Below are 16,823 nucleotides of genomic sequence, written 5' to 3' on the forward strand. Positions count from 1 at the left end.
ATCAGAGAAATTATGACATGCTTTTGAACTGAAAGATATGAAAGTAATTTACTTCAATCTTGTGAAATATAGCTAAGCAGTATTTAGAGGCAAATACACAGCTTGTAAAAAAAGTTTCAATACTAGAAAAACTGAAAATTACTAAGACATAATTCAAATCAACAAAATCAAAAATAAAAAATGAAATAATAATCAAATAGTGAATTGTAAAACAGAGGAAAAATCAAGTAGGACAATATGGAAAATTACATTCACAGAGTAATACTTTACTACACAGACAATTATAAATTTGAGAAGGAAAGATTTCTTTTGCAAGCATGGTTTAAAGGAAGTAATCATGGAAGAAACTATGACAGGCCAGAAACAAAAAGAAAGCATAATTCCTGTATTCAAATAACAAGCGTTTATTGGACACCTAATATGTGCCAGGCAATATTCTAGGCACTTATTTAAAATAGTTTGAAAAAAGATAAATGTCTTAGAGATTTTATTCTATCAGGGAAGGTTGTGAAACAAAATTTTAAAGTAAATAAGTAGTATATTAAAATGTGATGAGTTTTATTAAAAGATAGTAAAGGGCGATAAAATTTGCTGGGGAACTGAGAATGCAATTTTCAACATGACAGTGAGGAAAGTCTCATCTTTCTGAAGTAAATCTTACTCTGAAAGACACAAAAAGACTTATTTCTCTGTCAAAATTCAGAGTTATATATCTAATTGCCTATTCAACATTTCCACTTGGGATTTTAGTTTATTTTCCAAGTTTAAAACGTGCAAATCTACTCCGAATTGATGATGTCAAGACCTACATCACCTTTCTGCCAAAACTGGTTCATCTGCAGTCTTTGTCATCATTCAGGGCAATTCCTCATCACTCATGCCAATGCAGACTTTCAGTTACTTGCAATGATAAATAATGAATAAATACATAAGGAAATAAATAAAATCCTGCAGAAAATCTTTTCATCTTTTTCTAACAAAGGACACCCGATTTGTCAAAAATAATTGTCAGAAACAAAGTCAGAGATATCAAAACACATGTATGAATGTTTAACGGATCAACAGATGTATATGAGAATATGTATAGTCACATGAACAAATATATGGAAATACATAAATATCATTATTTAATGATTTAAAAGACATATGTCTATATGTATATATCATATACATAATTATCTCTGAATACACACACTACACATATGCTATGTATATTTGTGTATTTTTGATGTACGTGAAAATAGAGATTTGAACTGTTTAAATAACAAGCTTTTGTAAACTTGTGTGAACAGATATCTATAGGATGCTGCAACCAGCTCTGAAAATTCACATTCCTTTTTAGCATATATACAGTGCTTGTAAAAATCACAATGAAGCACATCTCAATATTTTCCAAATAAAGGCAATAAAATACCTAGGAATCCAACTTACAAGGGATGTGAAGGACCTCTTCAAGGAGAACTACAAACCACTGCTCAATGAAATAAAAGAGGATACAGACAAATGGAAGAACATTCCATGCTCATGGGTTGGAAGAATCAATATCATGAAAATGGTCATACTGCCCAAGGTAATTTATAGATTCAATGCCATCCCCATCAAGCTACCAATGACTTTCTTCACAGAATTGGAAAAAAAACTACTTTAAAGTTCATATGGAACCAAAAAAGAGCCCGCATCACCAAGTCAATCCTAACACAAAAGAACAAAGCTGGAGGCATCACGCTACCTGACTTCAAACTATACTACAAGGCTACAGTAACCAAAACAGCATGGTACTGGTACCACAACAGAGACATAGATCAATGGAACAGAACAGAGCCCTCAGAAATAATGCCACATATCTACAACTATCTGTTCTTTGACAAACCTGACAAAAACAAGAAATGGGGAAAGGATTCCCTATTTAATAAATGGTGCTGGGAAAACTGGCTAGCCATATGTAGAAAGCTGAAACCGGATCCCTTCCTTACACCTTATACAAAAATTAATTCAAGATGGATTAAAGACTTAACATGTTAGACCTAAAACCATAAAAACCCTAGAAGAAAACCTAGGCAATACCATTCAGGACATAGGCATGGACAAGGACTTCATGTCTAAAACACCAAAAGCAATGGCAACAAAAGTCAAAATTGACAAATGGGATCTAATTAAACTAAAGAGCTTCTGCACAGCAAAAGAAACTACCAGCAGAGTGAACAGGCAACCTACAAAATGGGAGAAAATTTTTGCAACCTACTCATCTGACAAAGGGCTAATATCCAGAATCTACAATGAACTCAAACAAATTTACAAGAATAAAACAAACAACGCCATCAAAAAATGGGTGAAGGACATGAACAGACACTTCTCAAAAGAAGACATTTATGCAGCCAAAACACACATGAAAAAATGCTCATCATCACTGGCCATCAGAGAAATGCAAATCAAAACCACAATGAGATACCATCTCACACCACTTAGAATGGCAATCATTAAAAAGTCAGGAAACAACAGGTGCTGGAGAGGATGTGGAGAAATAGGAACACTTTTACACTGTTGGTGGGACTGTAAACTAGTTCAACCATTGTGGAAGTCAGTGTGGCGATTCCTCAGGGATCTAGAATTAGAAATACCATTTGACCCAGCCATCCCATTACTGGGTATATACCCAAAGGACTATAAATCATGCTGCTATAAAGACACATGCACACGTATGTTTATTGCGGCACTATTCACAATAGCATAGACTTGGAACCAACCCAAATGTCCAACAATGATAGACTGGATTAAGAAAATGTAGTACATATACACCATGGAATACTATACAGCCATAAAAAATGATGAGTTCATGTCCTTTGTAAGGACATGGATGAAACTGGAAATCATCATTCTCAGTAAACTATCACAAGGACAAAAAACCAAACACCACATGTTCTCACTCATAGGTGGGAATTGAACAATGAGAACACATGGACACAGGAAGGGAACATCACATTCTGTGGACTGTTGTGGGGTAGGGGGAGCGGGGAGGGACAGCATTAGGAGATATACCTAAGGCTAAATGACGAGTTAATGGGAGCAGCATACCAACATGGCACATGGATACATATGTAACAAACCTGCACATTGTGCACATGTACACTAAAACTTAAAGTATAATAATAATAAAAAATGTGAAAAAAATAACAAACAAGAAAAACATAACATAAAATGACATGTATTTAAATTTTTTAAACTATTATTTTAAGTTCAGAGAACCAAGTGCAGGTTTGTTACGTAGGTAAACTTGTGTCATGGACGTTTGCTATACAGTTTATTTTATCAGCCAAGTATTAAGCCTACTAGCCATTAGTTGTTTTCCTGATTCTCTCACTCCTCCCACCTTCCACCCTTTGAAAGGACCCATTGTGTGCTGTTCCCTTCTTTGTGTCCATGTGTTCTTATTATTTAGCCCCCACTTATAAGTGAGAACATGTGGTGTTTGGTTTTCTGTTCCTGTGTTAGTTTGCTAAAGATAATGGCCTCCAACTCCAAAAATTTACATCAAATATTTAAATAGTGTTAAGTTGAAAAAATATGATGTCAATAGAATAGACAGCTGAATGATAGTTACTGTACTACAAGTCACTTATGCAATGCAACTGCAATACAGGAAATGTATGATTTTAAATGCTTATATTTTTAAAAAGAAACTCTAAGTCTTAAACGAGATATACCCCCAAATCTTAAGGAGTTAGCAGAAAAATAGAATAAATTCACAGATAATAAATACAAAGAATTTAAGTAAAAAACAAAAGTTCATTAACCATAACATACACATTTGACAGAAAAGAATTAAATTTGATTCTTTAAAAAATTGCTAAAAACGACAAATCTTGAACCTGACCATAATGATACTAAACGGGCAAATTTCACACTCACAAATGCAAATGTCAACATCCTAAGCAAAAAACCAGCAAAATATACTCAGAAATAATTAAGTAAATAATTCCTTATTGAAAATTATTTTAGGTATAAATAGTTTCTTTAGGGTTAGAGATGTTTATTGTTCAAAATTAGAAAACAAATGTTGTTCAGCTTACTACCAGATTAAAAAACAAAATCATAGTTGTCAAACACTCTGATATGATAAAATTTAAATCACTAATTATAAAAGCTTTCAACCAGCTATAATAAAAGTTTCCATTCTAATTTCATAAATGGCACCTGCTATAAGTCTCCAGCAAACATTTTCTGCTTCTAACATTAAACATCTTGTTTTAGGATAGAAAACTTGACAAGGGTACACCAAATAACCAATTCTATTTAAAATTAAAGTGAAGCTTCTACCCAGCCCAAGAAAGCAAGAAGTAGAAATATACTACTTTAAAAATTGAAATAGAACATCGACTTCAGGCCATGATGGAATAACAAAAAACAAACTTACCTTTCCACTCTAGAAATGAGAAGCCAGACCAAATACGTGAAACAGGGTTTTCCAAACATTGGACAAAACAGTGTGAGAAAGTGATTCCTGAAAGAAAGAAAATAGGTACAGTGAGCCCTAGGGGAGTTCTTGCTTTCTGTACAAAAAGAATTTCCAGCACTAGCACGGAGAAAGGGAATCCAAGAGAAAATCAGGTGTTTCTATAAAAATTATAGAAAGGAAGATGTCCATCCCCACAACTGCTATTCTATATTTAAATATAGGCCTTAGCAAATAGAATTTATAAAAATGAAAGATTTGGAAAAAAGAAACAAAACAATTAATAATAATAATAAATTTAAAAATATAAATTATAATAAAATAGAGAAAAACACAACAAAACATTATTCCTTTAAGCTAGCTGTGACCCATTAGAAATAATGATTTTAAATCAAACTGTCCCATTCATCATAAGTATCTAGCAATAACTCTAAGACAATATATGCAAGGCTTTAATATAAAATTTAAACTTTATTGAAGGATATTAAAGAAAAACCCAAATAAATGCAATATTAATGAATATAAAGACCCAATATTATGAGTCAATTGATTCTTAATGAATACTCAACCAATCAGTTCGAATAAGAATATCAAGATGATACTTAGAATTAAAAGGAGGAACATTTATAAGAAGGAAAATATTCATGGAAAGTAAAAATAATTTTTTAGTTAAAACGAGGAGGTACTTGAAAATAATATTTAAAATCCATAACAACTAAAGTTGTAAGGTATTTGCAGTGGAATTCAAAAATAAATGTAGATGGAAGGGACAATATTAGGGTTTTTCAAACCAGACGTATGCACATATGGGATTTGATACATAATATAATGAGCATTTCAAATGAGAAGAATAACATGTAAATTAATTTTATAACTATTCTTGGACAATTTAGTTGGAAAAAATCAGAACAAAATAGATAATTTGTTCTCACTATACACAACACCCACACATACTCACATACCTGATATACAAATTAATATATTCAGGTTAGATTAATAATTATACGTAAAAAAACCGTCAAAAATTTAGAAGAAAATATTTTCATGACATTATGAGAGAAAAGTATTTTAAAATCACAGAAATTCAGAAACCTTTAAAAATGGATTGATACATATGACAGACATTTAAAATATCTCAACTTTGATATGGCTAAGAAAACTATAACCAAAGTGTAAACACAGTTATTTTATGAATGACTATATATATGTACATATGTCACAATGGATTAACATTTCAGTTGTAGCTGAAAAGGAAAAGAAAAAATAAGTTGTTCAAAACATATGCACAGATAATTCACGGAAAGGAAAATCTGATTGGCAACAAACATAAGAACGTTTGCTCAACCACATTACCAAAGAGCGAAATGCAAGTTAAAACAATGCCATTTTATTTCAAACCTATCTGATTGGCATCATTAAAAGTTGAGGTGAGAATCAAAAGTATGGGCAATGCTGAATGAGCTCTAAAACTGAAATACAGTTTCACAATATCTGAAATAGCTCATGATGCATTTCATGTGATATAGCCATGCCACTTCTAAATATGCATTTTAGGAAAAAAAGCTTAAATATGGGCTGGGTGTGGTGGCTCATGCCTGTAATCCCAGCACTTTGGGAGGCTGAGGAGGGCGGATTACCTGAGGTTGGGAGTTCAAGACCAGCCTAGCCAACATGGAGAAACCCCGTCTCTACTAAAAAATACAAAATTAGCCAGGCATGGTGGCACACACCTGTAATCTCAGTTACTCGGGAGGCTGAGGCAGGAGAATCGCTTGAACCCAGCAGGTGGAGGTTGCAGTGAGCTGAGATTGCACCATTGTGCTCCAGCCTGGGCAAAAAGAGTGAAACTCCGTCTCAAAAAAAAAAAAAAAAAAGCTTAAATATGTGCATAATGACACATGCAAAATGATGTTCATTTGATCATTATTTTCAGTAATACGGATGGGGTATTTTAAGTCTTAATTATTAGACATGAAGATTAAAAAATAGGTTATATATTTTGATTCAGCAATTTAATGAACATAGTCTACATGTATTAACATGAATATATATATAGATGTGTGTGTATATATATATACATATATATATAAAATGTTAAATGAAAAGGAAATGTGAAATATGAGAGCACTAATATTTCAAAATATATTGTATATGTGTATACACATATGTATACACACAGCTAAAATATTAAATCTGTTGGGAAATATTGCCCACAACCCTGGGAGAGTAGGTACCTGTATGGAGAAAGTGGAGGGAATAGAATCAAGAAGACCACTAAGGGGGCTGAAAGCTCTGTTGTTAAATAATTTTCCTTTAAAACGAAGGATTTGAGCTGGGTGTGGTGGCTCAGGCCTGTTATCCCAGGACTTTGGAAAGCCAAAGTGGGCAGATCACTTGAGTTCAGGAGTTTGAGAGGAGCCTGGCCAAGATGGTGAAACCCCATCTCTATTAAAAACACAAAAATTAGCTAAGCAGTGTAGTGGCATGTGGTTGTAGTTACAGTTATTCGGTATGCTAAGGCAGAAGGAATCCCTTCAGCCCAGGAGGCAGAGGTTGCAGGGAGCAGAGAGCATGTCACCGCACTCCAGCCTGGGAGAAGGGAGTGAAACCTTGTCTCAAAATAATATAAATAAAATAAAAATAAAAACAAAGGATCTGAGTTAATCCTATCAAGTTTGCTAAGTCTGAATGCATTTTTCATGTATTTAAAATATGTCAAGATTTAAGAAATTAATCAGATGAATATCTGCAAAGCCTTCTCCAAAATGTGCAGGCAGTTATGCTTTAACCTCTGTAAAAACATTACACTATAATGTCCTTGTTTGCTGTTATAAAAACAGGTCTTAGAAGACCTTATTCATCTTTGCACCATATCTAACTTAATTCTGGTGCCAATCTGATGGTCAATGTAATTTGGATGATTGAATGATTAAATAAACAAATTTGAATACTTTAATGTAATAATGATAAAGTATCTTAACATTCAAGTGAATTAGAATTGTGATATATTGTCAATAATGTACTATTGTCTGACATACACATGCCAAGCCCTACCTGTGTGTGTGTGCGGGTAATGTATATTATGTGTTATGTATAATATATATTATAGTACATATGTATTATATACATCACATGTACAAATACATACACATACACATATACATGCAAGGATTTATGATTAAATGTCTAAATAATCCAAAGAAGGAAGAAAAGTCTTATTTCTACTTGGGGGAACCATGTTGAACAAGAAAGAACAACATTAATAAAAATAATTTTCTTATTTTCTATGTTTTGTAAGTTGAAGAAAATTATTATATGTCATTGTTCCCAGTCTTCTGATTGTTAAGGAACTAGTACAAATTTTGACTGTATCATATGCCATGTATCTGTATTAATTCCATCTGGCTCAATATTGTCTTTGGCTGTGGACAAATATTGTATTTTTATGATTATTTGTCTTCCCAAAAGTAAGAAAATTTTGGAAAAAAAAGACAAAGTAGTATGAAACTCAGCAATGCCCATTCTTGTTTCTTTAAAAGGGTTGAGATCACTCAATAATAATTTCTTAGCATCTCCTAAGGAAAAGATTTCCAATCTTGTTAAAAAAAAATCAATTAAAGAAGTTTAATGTTAATACAAATATGCAGAGGACAAATACCACTGATGGAAACAATAATCATTTGTGTATTAAAGTCATAAGCATTTCTACTGAGAACTCTTAAACAAACTTCATTTTTAATTGATATTGTATACTGATGGATCAGTTTACTACTTAATTAATTAAATGGTGGCTTGAGATACCACTGACCATTAATTGCCCTACTTGTGTATTCCACAATTCCTTTGTTTAGCTTTATATGTTTCATGCTACATTATTAAACCCAATTAGGCTATTAGCTCCTTGAGGGCAATATCTCACCTTTGGGAATGCCCAGCACAGTGCCTGGTATGCGTGAATATTTTATAAAAGTGTTGTTACATGAATGTGCCACTGTATAACAAATTAACTGTGTAGCAGTGTAGTTTAATACAAACTGCTTACAAAAATGAATGGAAATTCATATTTTTTTCAATCTTATAAAATTTGGTTTTGCATTTAATAAGGTAAAATTAATATTGTTAAATTACTCCAAAATAAGCCTTTAATAATAATTTTGAATATAAGATTATAAAGAATAAATTAAGAAATACCGTAATAAATTATACAAAAATGAAAGTGTTTTTATTCAATTTATTGATAAAGTTTATTTTATGTTTTCTATAATATTAAAAAGTTATATACCATAGTTTCTTTTTTGTATATAGTCAGACATATGCAAATGTTTTGAAGCCATATTTAAAGCTATCCCTAGACGTGGGTCATTTGTTAAGTGGCTAAAAATTATTAAATTCAGTAGTTAATGGGAAATCTCTAACCCTAAGTTTTCTGTTTCGTTAGATAAAACTACCTGGATAAATTATTATTGTCCTGTTTACATAGCAGCACCCAATTTCAATATTGGATTATTGGTCCAATTTGGAAAATTATTTTAAATTAATATACTTTGCATTGATGGGTCTAGTTTCCATGAGGTGAACCCTCATTATACAATCATTGTTTACTGCATTTGGTCATTTAAGCTTATGTTACCATGTTTCATCTTAAATTAAGTGATTCTTATGTAGTTTATCTATTTCAGAATCTCATGAATCAAAATTCTGGCTTATTTCGCATAATATAGATAAAATTTACCAAACATAATCAACTTAAAATACAAGTTGTCTGGTGAAATATTATATTTCCAGTTTTATTCTAGAAAATATTTGGAATTTTTATCTAAACCAATGTTTCTTTTAAAGAAAGAGAAAATAACACTTGTGCAAACATCATCACTCTTACCAATTTTATTTTTAAAAACTTCAGTAATTTTTGAGACATCTCCTCAGATACAAAAATTGGATTTAATTAATGAACTTATGATAATAAAAGTAGCATATATAAATAATTCTTGACTAGCATTTTATTAATATATCTTTCAAAGTAATTGTAGTTAACTAATTTAATCTCCAAAATAATGTATGGGGAGAGATGAGTAGAAAATTATAAAAAGAAAAAAGAAAAGAACAGATTCTGAATGGCCCTACAAGTGGCTTCTTCAGAAGTTGGAGCTAATGTTAAGTAAAGTCTTTGGCGGGCTCCCGGCGTTACAAATGGCCTTCTAGAGACCATGAAGGATTTGTAATGGAGATAGCTGAAGTGTTGCTATTACTCTCCAGGATTTCATTCCTAACTGTGATGATTGTTGAATAATTTTTGCTTCTCACTGGGCCCACAGCAGTATGTGTTGGTCCATATCCAAGTCCTTAGGCTTAGGATACTAGAGAGAGGCATGAATTTATTCATACTTGGCATTTCACCATCTGTTCTCATGCTTCTTGGCTCTGTCTGTTCATAATGACAAACTTTTCAGTAACGAATTATAGCATTTGCCAGTGATTTCCTTGATGGGCTTCTTAATCTTGGAATAATTTATAAGGACTAGATCCTGAACATAGTTCATGCTATTTCTACTGCAAATGAGCATTACTGTTTTCATTTCCCCATTGCCTATAATATTCTTACTAAATATTTGTTCAATGAATTTTTTAAATAGTTATATAAAGAACAACAGTTTTGTAGCAATCATTCTGAAGTTTACATACTGAAGAGGATCCAGATGAAACCTGAATATCAATCTGTTACCCAAATATTTTCAAAATTATGTGACTCTGCATCCAGAAGATATAACTAAATCAAAACTTTAAACACTCGTTGATTTACCCTTTCGAATGAATTTATTCATTTATTCCACAAATATGTGTGGAGTGTCTCTGTATACTAAGCTTGTTCTAGGACTAAAAGAAAAATCATTCTACATCAACATATTTCTAAATACAATTTACTATAATTGTACTATAAATATAAGCAAAACTCAGAGAGTTTGCAATGGCTATTCAAGAATACAGTGCTTGCCACTATTATAAACTTTCTGACAGCTCCAAAACTCCTTGACTTTCTTTTTCAAATAACAGAGATTAAATGAACAGTCCTTGATGCATTTTTTTAAAAGAATTTTTCCCTTTATGTAAAACAACATCTTGTAGCTTGGCCGCAGAAATCTTTCACTGTTTGTTCACATTAGCATGTGCAAACAAGATCTCACCTTTAATTAAAGTTGCATTGATGTGCTTTTGTTCTAAATAAATTTAATCTTAGAACCTCCTGCTCTTTTTGTTGACATTAAGTGATAAACAAAAATGGGTTTGGAAAATATCAGGTGAAAAGATTACATAAAACTGAATCCATTTTAGAAGTGGAATTTATTATTGATAGCATCTAATTCAAACTTCCTACCTGCTCTTCTTTTCCTTCTTTTCAAATATTATAAAACTGAGATTTAGAAAATAAAATAATATTCCAATCAGTGGTAGAATGCAGTGTAGGACTCAAGCATCCTAAAATTAAATACAGTGTTTAATTAGACTAACTTGCCTTCTATGTCTTATATCTGTCATATTTTTGACTGGCTAAAACCCATCCCCTTCCCCCACTCCCAATTTCTCAGTTCCCAGATCTTTATTTTATTTTATTTTATTTTTATTTTTTGGGATGGAGTCTTGCTTTGTTGCCCAGGCTGGAGTGCAGTGGCATGATCTGGGCTCAGTGCAAGCTCTGCCTCCCGGGTTCAGGCCATTCTCCTGCCTCAGCCTCCCAAGTAGCTGGAACTAGAGGGGCCGACCACCACGCCCAGCTAATTTTTTCTATTTTTTAGTAGAGATGGGGTTTCACCGTATTAGCCAGGATGGTCTCAATCTCCTGACCTCGTGATCCTCCCGCCTCGGCCTCCCAAAGTGCTGGGATTAAAGGCGTGAGCCCCCACGCCCAGCCCCCAGATCTTTATTTATGGATGATTCTTCTTTGTGTGATTTTCTCAGTAGAATAATTCCAACCACCCATTTTTCATTGCTTTCCATAATGAAAGCTTGAAAACTCGGGAGATCCTAGTGTACTTTTAACTACCCATGGATACTTTCAGAGAATAGGAGTATGATCAACTTTGTAAATCATATGTCCACTGCAAGTGTTTGTAGTCTGAGTTACTGACACACAAAATAGAGGCAACTATTGGTTGTCACATATATGCAACATACTCAATTGAGATTCTGCACAGCACCAACAGCCAGCATTGAACCAGATGGTTCCTCTGAAAGGACCTATGCATGTGAAAAATTAAAAGTCTGTAATTTATAATGCCAAACACTAGAACCTCTCTTGGTTTCTGTTCATATTCCAAGCATAGACAACCAGCCTCCTGTAGAATCTCTGCACCCTCCCCCGATTTCCTTCTATCCCTCTTTCTCTTTGACAGAGCCTGAGTAAAAAATGTGTTTTAAAATATGTCTTTCATTAATGGTAAAATAAACACAAGCAAACAAGAATAAAAGAGTTTGTGCTTAGCCAGAATCCCCTCAGCAGGAAGTCTCTGCACATTAGAAAAACAGGAATACTATTGACTGCAAGTAATATAACTAAATCCTTGCATTGAAATAATACATTCTTGTTCTGATTTTATTGAACCCAATGTGTTATAAAAATAATCAGGCATCATAAACATTATATTATAAAAAAGACAAAATTCTTTCATTATGTATGTTCAGTGTTTTTTAAATTTGTTCACAATATCATCAGTGAACATTTGCTGAGTTCCAAGTGCGTGTTGACATTGTTCTAGATCTGCAGAAGTAAGTGAACTCAGAAATTTCTAATGCAATTCCAAGTTCGCTTTCTTCCAATAATGAGTATAAAAATGACCTTGATGCCTAACAGGGATATTGTAATAAGATCCAGTGTGACCCTTCTCAAGAAGAAAGATGTTCTGCAATGCCTAGAAACATATTAAATACAACTGAATTACTAGAATTTCAGCCTATCGTCAAACCAAAACCTAAACCAAACCAAACCAAAAAACAAACAAATAAACAAAAAAACAAATGCATTATTAAAGGTAGATCAATTGAATTGTATGGTATACATAGTGGATAAAACTCACTCTGTGAGGCCCCTGTCAATATACACAATTTAATTTTTAAAAATATTTCAAAGTTCATGGGGCTACCTGTACTAATTTATCAATGAGAATTTAGAATGATGGGAAAATAATTGGTAAGAAAGAGATAATTGCTCTTTTGCTTTTTTGCCTTATTATTACACATGAAGGTCCTTTATGCTGTCTGGGCCTCATCTCTTCACCTTAATACCTAGGAACAACCATCTCTTTACCTACTTTACTGACAAGTACATCATTTTTGTCTAATTTCGTATCTTTATTATAAGAAAAAGGTAATAATGATGCTATTGTCCACAATGACATGACTCTGGAATTTGTTTATATTGAAATAATATACATTTCTATATGTCAGTATTTCCCTGATATGATTTATTATCATTTCTTATGACTGCTTCATTTATTATGCTGCCAGTAATAATGGATTTCAATGACTCTCCAAAGTGGTAACTGTCCATTGGTAGACAGCTGATAACAAAAAATACACGTCTTACCTAGATTTTGCAGAAAAAAATGTAAATTATAATTCATTTTATTATTACGTTAAATTCGTTATTGGGAATTCTGTAGTGTAAACACAGTATAACACATCCTCCAGCCATATCTTATTCTCTTGAACATTTTAGACTGCAATCACTTCACCCCGGAACATAATCTCCAGTGGTAACTCCATCTTTTTACCACCACTAGCAGGGAGAATAAAAAAGAGGCCTACAAGTTGAATCAAAAGAACAACCCAATTTGCCAAAAAAATGTTTCTCACCCAGGAGAGCATGATGTTAACACATAGCAGAGAAGCATTAGATAAAATCTATGGGAAGGGTCCATTGGCATTGTGAAGTGAATATCTCATAAACCATAGAAAGAGTCACAGCCACTCCAGAAGAGTCCCTGACACATGGTGTGGATCTTGTAAAGGAGATGGGGGCCAGGTGCGGTGGCTCATGCTTGTAATCCCAGCACTTTGGGAGGCCGAGGTGGGCGGATCACGAGGTCAGGAGATCGAGACCACGGTGAAACCCCGTCTCTACTAAAAATACAAAAAAAAAAAAAAATTAGCCAGGCGTGGTGGCGGGCGCCTGTAGTCCCAGCTACTCAGGAGGCTGAGGCAGGAGAATGGCATGAACCCGGGAGGCAGAGCTTGCAGTGAGCTGAGATTGCACCACTGCACTCCAGCCTGGGTGAAAAAAAAGGAGATGGAGATGGGAAGAAAACCCTGGTGTCAGTGTCTGGAGACACATGGTAAAAATTTTCCACCTGTTGGTGCTGTAGACCTAAGATAACTTCAGAGGCACTGAGAGGCAAAAGAACAATTATTATTGGTTATTGGTGGCAAAATATGGAAAGTAAGACTCATCTTTACTCATTATGAGTCCAGTGAGAATGACAGACCCTAAATCAAGTCATTGGCACCATTCTAAGAGTGGAAAAAAAAAAAAATCTTCCTCTAGCAGGCATGATCCTCCCTAGGCTTGCTCCTGGAAAAGGGTTCAGCTTCAGGGCCTGTGACATCTTTATGGGCACTAGACCTGGAGATCTTCAGTGTATCAGGTCAACAGAAGGCATGTGCAGGCTGGTTAGGAAAGGATGTAGAGAGTCACAGAGTGCCCTGAAAGGGAGAAATAGGTTCACACAGAACTCAATGTAGTTTAAAGCATTCTACCCAGATGTCACAGATGAACCACAGAGTTCCCAGAAGTTAGTTGGGAAGTTAAATAATTTCTAGGTTGGCATTTTCATCAACCAGTAAGAATTCGGCACCCAGCAAAAATCAGGTTTGATCTTTGGGCACTCTTTTTAAGTGGTACTTGGGACCTGATAGCCCAGATGAAAAATTTTTAAGAAGACACTCTGAATGAGGGAGAGGGCACAATCTTGCCTGGGCCCAAGATTAGTGCTACTCTGTTAAATGTATTACAGATTTCCATTTTAGTGTTTCAGAATACACGTTTACACATTTTTGGTTTTTTTTACTATCCTTTTTTCTCTTTTTGTTTCCCTTCCTTCCTTATTTATTGTTTCTTTATTTTCTTACTTTTTATGTATATAGGACCTAAGATTCAACGAATCTAACTCCTATCAATATATAGATTAGGAGAATGAAAGATGGTGCCCACCTAAGCAAAACTCTATGCAAATAGTTAGCCTAAGATTTCTGAGAAAACAGATGCTATAGAAAAACTTAAATTCTGTCTACAACACCAAAATGAACAGGCAAAGCAAAAGACCAAGAAGCACTGACCCAGACAGGATAGAAGGAGGTAGATGCCAATTCATACCTAAAATAAGTAATTTGGCTCTGTAAGGATGCAGCAAAATGAACTATTTCACAGAGTTTTCACATGAAATATGTCACAGATGATTCCATGCTTCATTTAAAATTATCGCAAAAGAAGAAGAATGAATTGACAACCCAAAGGGGAGGGAAGAGCAGAAAGACAAAATAAGGCTGCCATTCAGAAATCAAAGTTGAACTGAATTATCTACCATTTGAAATTGACTATAGGTTTCTGGTTGTTTTAACAATTAAATGTGTTTTCTTTCCTTTTTCAGAGAAATAAATGAAAATGATTAGATGACAGTCAGTGACACTGTGAAACTAAATAAGGAAGTGTTTTTCAGTGTCTATCTTCCAGGAAGAATAAATTTAAGATTATATGTATAAGGATATATACAGCTCCAGAAAAAGGTGGGAACTAATTATTTTACCATGGAAATTCTGCCCTCCAATTTCTATAAAAGGAAAATAAAACAAAATTTTATTAATGCTTTTGTCGTGTCCTCTTATATGGGGAGGTTTCCACAAGCAGATAAGTGGGCTTTCAGCCAGTGTTGTTCCAAGTAACTCTCAGTAATCAACACTCAGAAGAGAACACTCCCCATTTGATGCCACTGTAAGTGGGCTTTAATCTGCAAGCATTTAAATTTCATACCATCTCAAAATATTCAGGCCTGAACATAGAAATAATTATGAAAACATTAAATTCCTTAGTGTGTACATGTGTATTGGAGCATTTACTAAAGAATAAAGAAGGTCATAACTAAAATTTTCTAAAGAACTTGGAAAACAGTTTTATATCAGTGTCATTAGATATTTAAATAGAAAAGCAAGAGGGGAATGGGGCAATATGGCTGAATAAAACAAACCAGCAATTGTGCCCTTCACAGTAACACTAAATCGAGCAACTATCCACACAAAAAGTGCCTTTACAAGAAGAAAAAGTCAGGTGAGTGGTCGCAGTACCTGGTTTTAATATCATATTTAGAAAAGAGACACTGAAGTGGGTAGGGAAAACAGTTTTGAATCACCTAAACCACCTCTCTCCCCTTCCTCCCATCCCCGACAGCAGCCGTGTGGTGTGGAGAGATAATCTGTATGCTTGGAAGTGAGATAATACAGTGATTGTGGGAATTCGCATACAAACTCAGTGCTGCCCTGTCACAGTAGAAAGGAATGTGCTGGCAGAACTGTCTATGCCCATGGAGGCTACATTTAGACCAGCCCTAGCCAGAGGCAAATCGTTTGTTCCAGGGTTCAGAACCCAAATTCCAGCGAGCTCCACCACCATAAGCTAAAGGGCCCTTGGGTCCTAAATAAACTTGAAAGGCAGGCCACAGGGACTGCAATTCCTGAGCAAGTCCTCATGTTGTGCTGCACTCGGAGCCACTGGACTTAGGGTGCATATGATCTAGTAACACACCATCCTCAGTGGCCGAGGGAGTGCTTGTGTCACACCTCTTCCAACAATGGACAGTGCAGCAACTTGGATACCAGCTCAGTCCCAGTAGAATAGGGCACCAGGCACAGTTCAAAGGCCCCCATTCCAGGTCCTAGCTCCCAGATGACATTTCTAGACACATCCTGGGTCAGAAGGGAACCCACTACCTTGAAGAGAAGGACCCAGTCCTGGCAGGATTTGTTGCCTCCTTACTTACTAAAGAGCTCTTGAGCCCTGAATAATGAACAGTCTTAGGCAGTACTCACTCTGGGCCCTTACTGAGACTCAGAGTCTTGCTGGCTTCTGGTGTGACCCGGCATACTCCCAGCTGTGGTAGCCACAGAGAGAGATTCCTGCTTGAGGAAAGAAGAGGGAAGAAAAAAGCGCTATTTGTCTTACAGTTTAGCTAACAGCTCTGTCACAATGGGGTAGTGCACCAAGCAAGCTCCTGGGGTCCCTGATTCCAAGAATTGGAGCCTGAGCCACAAGGAAGCCCACTGCCTTGAAGGGAGAGACCCAGGCCTGGCAGCATTCATCAAAAGCTGACTGAAGAGCCTTTGGCCCTAGCGT

Source organism: Hylobates moloch, unplaced genomic scaffold (genome assembly GCF_009828535.3).
Source record: "Hylobates moloch isolate HMO894 unplaced genomic scaffold, HMol_V3 SCAFFOLD_12, whole genome shotgun sequence".
Taxonomy (NCBI): domain Eukaryota; kingdom Metazoa; phylum Chordata; class Mammalia; order Primates; family Hylobatidae; genus Hylobates; species Hylobates moloch.